Source organism: Nycticebus coucang, chromosome 3 (assembly GCF_027406575.1).
Source record: "Nycticebus coucang isolate mNycCou1 chromosome 3, mNycCou1.pri, whole genome shotgun sequence".
Lineage (NCBI taxonomy): Eukaryota > Metazoa > Chordata > Mammalia > Primates > Lorisidae > Nycticebus > Nycticebus coucang.
The window spans coordinates 17,665,760-17,671,759 of NC_069782.1; positions in this window are offsets into that span (position 1 = coordinate 17,665,760).

Sequence of the window (6,000 nt, forward strand, 5' to 3'; positions counted from 1 at the left end):
ATCACATGTAAATTAATGTTTTACTCCATTTGGACTGCTATAACAGAATGCCATAAACCTGGATAGCTCATAAACAATAAAATTTATTTCTCACCATTCTGGAGGCTGGGATGTCCAAAACCAAGATGCTAGTAGATTCTGTCTGATGAGGACTCACTTTCTGGTTCATTGATGGCCCTATCACTGCATCCTTACATGACATAAAGGGCCAGGCAGCTGGAAAGGGCACTAACTCCATTCATCAGGGTTCTGCCCTCATGACCTAATAACCTCCTAAAGGCCCCACCTCTCTTTTTTTTTTTTTTTTAATTGTAGACATGCTAGGGGTTAGGTAGCTCTGGCACTTAAATAGTGATCAAAGGTGGACAGAAAAGTGCTGAGCCATGTACCTAGCGGGAAAGGAGGCTTTGGAAAATAACAGATTGGGTCTGTTTCCATTGGCCATTACCTGTCCAGAGCCCACTCTCCTGCCTATCGGGTTGTTCTGGGTAGGCCTCCCTCAATCTGGCCCATTCTGGGGAACTCTAAGGCAAAGCTGGCACTTGGAAACCCCAATTTTATGAATGTATCACTTATGGATTTCTGGTCTCAATTATGAGGTTGGAGAAATGATGTGTGTTTTCTTTTTTTTTTGGAGTTTTTGGCCAGGGCTGGATTTTAACCTGCCACCTCCAGTATATGGGGCCAGTGCTCTACTCCTTTGAGCCACAGGCACCCCCTCATGTGTGTTTTCTAAGATCAGCTTTTAACCAGCTATTGTAACTGGCCAGGTTCAAGCTCTTGCAGAAGCAGCCTGGCAACTGCAGAGAAATGGTTTTATGTGATGGGGCAAAGACTCTTCTGAGTGTTTGGGGGATGCCTTTTATAGAAATATATATTTTTTAATTGTTGGGGATTCATTGAAGGTACAAGATGTGCACCACCTCTTAATACCATCATCTTGGTGGTCAGGATTTCAACATAGGAACTTTCGGTAGATACAAACATTCAGACTATATCAATTGACTAAGTCTTAAAAGGGAAAAAAATAGACTAGATAAAAGATACCCAACTGTAAGCTGTCTACAAGAAACACTACATTAAAATGACTAAAATTAAAAAGACTAAAAATATTTTTTTGGTGAGGATGTCAGACAATTCAGTGGTTCTCATCTGTTTATGATTTTGCCTTAAAGGACTTTTTGTTTGTTTGTTTTCTGAGACAGAGTCTCACTCTGTTGCCCAGGCTAGAGTGCAGTGGTGTCATGACAGCTCACAGCAACTTCATAGTCCTGGGCTCAGGTGATCCTCCTGTCTTAGCCTCCCAGGAAGCTGGGACTACAGGCATGTTACTACCATGCCTGGCTGATTTCTCTCTCTCTCTCTCTCTTTTCTTTTTTTATAGAGATGAGGTTTTGCTATCTTGCCTGTGTTGCCCAAGCTGGTCTTCAACTCCTGGTCTCCAAATTAGTGTTTTAGTCCACTCAGCCTCCTAAAGTGCTAGGATTATAGATTTGAGCCACTGTCCCCAAAGGATGTTTGACAATTCCTAGAGAAATTTGTGGTCATTACAACTAGAAGACAGCTCTTGACTTCTAATGCACAAAGGCCAGGGATGTTGCAAGGCATCCTACAAAGCAAAAGATAGACTTCAGAACAAAGAATTGTTTGGGTCGACATTTCAATAGTGCTAAGGTTGAGAACCCTAGGACAACTGGAGCCCTATTATTACTGATGGGGAAAACAAAATGGTATAGCCATTGGGCAAAATAATTCAGCAGCTTCTTATAAACATACATTTACCCTGTGGCAGGCAGTTCCACTTCTAGTTATTTGCCCTGATGGCTGACAGTCTCAAGGATATTCCCGAATGGCCCCATTTCCTGGGATCCTTATGTAATTGCCTTCTCTTGGGTATGGGGTGAATCTAGTGAATTTCCTCTAATGAACAAAGTATAGTAAAAGTAATGAGATATTACTTCTGAGATTAGACTACAAAAAGACTGACTTCTGGCTTTCCAACTTGGGCCCAGCAGAATGGGTCCTGCAAAGAAGGGTGGCAAGAAGAAGAAGGGCCAGTCTGCCATTAACGAGTTGGTGGCTCGAGAATACACCGTCAACATTCACAAGCACATCCACAGAGTGGGCTTCAAGCGTGTCCCTTGGGCACTGAAAGAGATCTGGAAATTTTCCATGAAAGAGATGGGGACTCTAGATACCAGGCACAACAAAGCTATCTGGGTCAAAGGCATAAAGAATGTCTCAGACAGTATCCATGTGTGGTTGTCCAGACAACATAATGAATATGAAGATTCACCAAACAAGCTCTATACTTTAGTTACCTATGTACCTGTTACCACTTTCAAAAATCTAGGCTCTGTGCCTGTGGCTCAAGCGGCTAAGGCGCCAGCCACATACACCTGAGCTGGTGGGTTTGAATCCAGCCTGGGCCTGCCAAACAACAATGACGGCTGCAACCAAAAAATAGCTGCCTGTAGTCCCAGCTCCTTGAGAGGTGGAGGCAGGAGAATCGCTTCAGCCCAGGAGAGTTGGAAGTTGCTGTAAGCTGTGATGCCATGGCACTCTACCCATGGTGACAGCTTGAGGCTCTGTCTCAAAAAAAATCTATAGTCAACAAGAATGAGAACTAACTGGCGATTGTCAGACACATCAAATAACATTATAAAACCACACACACACACAAAAGGCTGACTTCTGTTTTGGCTGCTCTCTCTCCCTTCGAGAGAAGCCAGCTGGCATGCTATGAGTTACTCTATGGAGAGTTCCACACAGCAAGGAACTGAGATTGGCCTCAAGCCAACACCCAGGGAAGAACTGAGACTCTCAGTTCAATACCCACAAGGAACTGTCTCCTGACAGTTCCTTGTATGAGTTAGGAGAGAGCTTGCAAACAGATCTTCACCTGGTTGAGCCTTACAATTAAACTGCAGCTCCTGCCAACAGTTTGACTGAAAAATCTTGAGAATCCTTGAACCACAGGCACCCAGTAAAGCCACACCAGATTTCTGACCTACAGATATTATGAGATAAGTGTTTGTTGTTTTGAGCCCTACGTTTTTGGGTGATTTGTTATATAGCAATAGAGAACTAAAATAACCTCAAATAAATGAAAATATACAGTAGAACCTCCATAGTTGACCACCTCCCTACTTTGACACCCTCCCAACATTGACCTAATTTTCATAGACCGGACGTGCACCACATGTACATATCAGTACAGTAGGCCTAGTTCCTTATGTTGAACACCTCCATATGTTAACCAGTTTTTTTTTATATTCCCTTGCATGCTTAACTTATAGAAAGTCTACTGTATTTCCATACAAAGCATTATTTGTGAAGGTTCATAGCAATAATTTGGTCTCTCTCATGAGGGATCTCCTCCCAGGACCCAAATACGTCCCACCAGACCCACTATCCCACTACCATTACTGAGGATCAAGCTTTAATATGAGCTTTGGTGTGGCCAACCAAACCATACCCAAACCATAGCAAGGAGGAAGGAAAAAAGGTCACTAGCTAATTTCAATATCATTCATAAGACAGTATCAGAAGAAGACAGTTTGAAAGGTGTTGTGTAAAGTTATTGGAACAAAATACAAGTTTTCCTAAACACTAAATAAACGAAATTGGAAAAAGAGAGATAATAAAACAAATTTCATAGGAAAGACTTTATAAGATTTATAACAACACTGAGATGAACCATATCAATTGCATCAATAATGCAAATAGGCTTAACTAACATATAAAATTAAAAGAATTTTCAGATTGGATAAAAAGTCAAAATTCCTCTCTGTAATGGACAGAAGAGATATCTACAATAAAAGATAAAAATGATAAAAAATAAAGGTATGATTATAGATGAACCAGGAATATGCAAGTAAAAAGAAGCTAGGTCAAGCTTGTTACTAGACAAGCAAGAACTCAGAAAGAAGACAAAAAGACACCCCGTGATGTTAAATAAAAATAAAACCATCACTAATGTCTGCGTGCTCATTAACACCTGAGGGTGGCAGGTTCAAACCTGGCCTGGCCAAATTGCAACAAAAACAACAACAAAAAAAAATAGCCAGGCGTTGTGTCAGGCACCTGTAGTCCCAGCTACTCGGGAGGCTGAGGCAAGAGAATCGCCTAAGTCCAAGAGCTGGAGGTTGCTGTGAGCTGTGATGCCACAGCACTCTACTGAGGGCAACATGCTGAGACTCTGTCTCTAAAAAAATAAATAAATAAAAAATAAAAATAAAAAAGTCTAAAAAAGAAAATAATAATTTATCAAAGATTTGCTAAAGTCATATGAACTTAAAAAACATTTACAGGTGGCGCCTGTGGCTCAGTCGTTAAGGCGCCGGCTCCATATACCGAGGGTGGCGGGTTCAAACCCGGCCCCAGCTGAACTGCAACCAAAAAATAGCCGGGCGTTGTGGCGGGCGCCTGTAGTCCCAGCTACTCGGGAGGCTGAGGCAAGAGAATCGCTTAAGCCCAGGAGTTGGAGGTTGCTGTGAGCTGTGTGATGCCATGGCACTCTACCGAGGGCCATAAAGTGAGACTCTGTCTCTACAAAAAAAAAAAAAAACATTTAGGAGGCAGTGCCTGTAGCTCAATGGAGTAGGGTGCCAGCCTCATATGCTACAAGTGGTGGGTTCAAACCTAGCCCCAGCCAAAAACTGCAAAGAAAAAAAAATTGGGGTTAATTACTATATATTTTATATGAGCACTCATTTAAACCAATCAGAATCAAATTTCTTAAGGGATTTCTGACTGACTATACCACATTTTATCATGCAGACACAACATACAACACAATGTACATATGCATGAACACATTCCAAACATATACAAACACATAAATATAGATCCTATAGCTTGTATTTTAGAATTTTAGCCATGAGGTAGTAAAACATATAAACTCATCCGTTTATAGATGACAATTGGATCCACATTATTTTTCTTCTTTGTTTTTTTTTTTGTAGTTTTTGGTCAGGGCTGGGTTTGAATCTGCCACCTCCGGCACATGGGGCCGGAGCCCTATTCCTTTGAGCCACAGGCTCCACCTGGATCCACATTATTTTTCTGATAAAATGGAACAGGCTAAACTTTAAGGTTTAGGGATTTTTTTTTTTTCTTTTGAGACAGAGTCTCACTCTGTTGCCCCAGGGTAGAGTGCTGTGATGTCATAGCTCACAGCAACCTCAAACCCTTGGGTTTCCAAGTAGCTGGGACTACAGGTGCCTACCACAACACCGGGCAAGTTTTTCTATTTTTAGTAGAGATGGGGCTCTCACTCTTGCTCAGGTTGGTCTTGAACTCTTGAGCTCAACTGATCTACCTGCCTCAGCCTCCCAGAGTTCTAGGATTACAAGCATGAGTCACTGCACCTGGCCTTTTTTTGTTTTTTAAATCTTATAAAGGCAGTGAGGCAAATTTTGGTTAAAGCAGCTGGAGTTAGTTACCAACCTACTGGATTGGACAAAAAACCATTAACTGTGAAAATGTTATTGAATTATTATTTAGAGGAGGCCCTAAAGATAAGGCTTATTCTAGCAAGGTCTGTACAATATTTTCTTGGACTCCATTATTTGGCACTGAAGATAAGAATGTTACCATTCTTCTAGCATAGGGAGGGTGTTTTTACTTGGGAATTTTATCTTTTCCTTTTAAGAAATAACAAGAAGGTCAAAATGACTTTTTTTTTTTTTGAGACAGAGTCTCACTATGTCACCCTGGGTAGAGTGCCGTAGCATCACAGCTCACAGCAACCTCCAACTCCTGGGCTCAAGTGATTCTCCTGCCTCCACCTCCCAAGTAGCTGGGACTACAGGTGCTTGCCACAATGCCCGGCTATTGTTTGGTTGCAGTGGTCATTGTTGTTTGGTAGGCCCAGGCTGGATTTGAACCTGCCACCTCAGGGTATGTGGCTGGCACCTTAGCCACATGAGCCACAGGTGCTAAGCCTTTATTTATTTTTTTTAGAGACAGAGTCTCATTTTATCGCCCTCGGTAGAG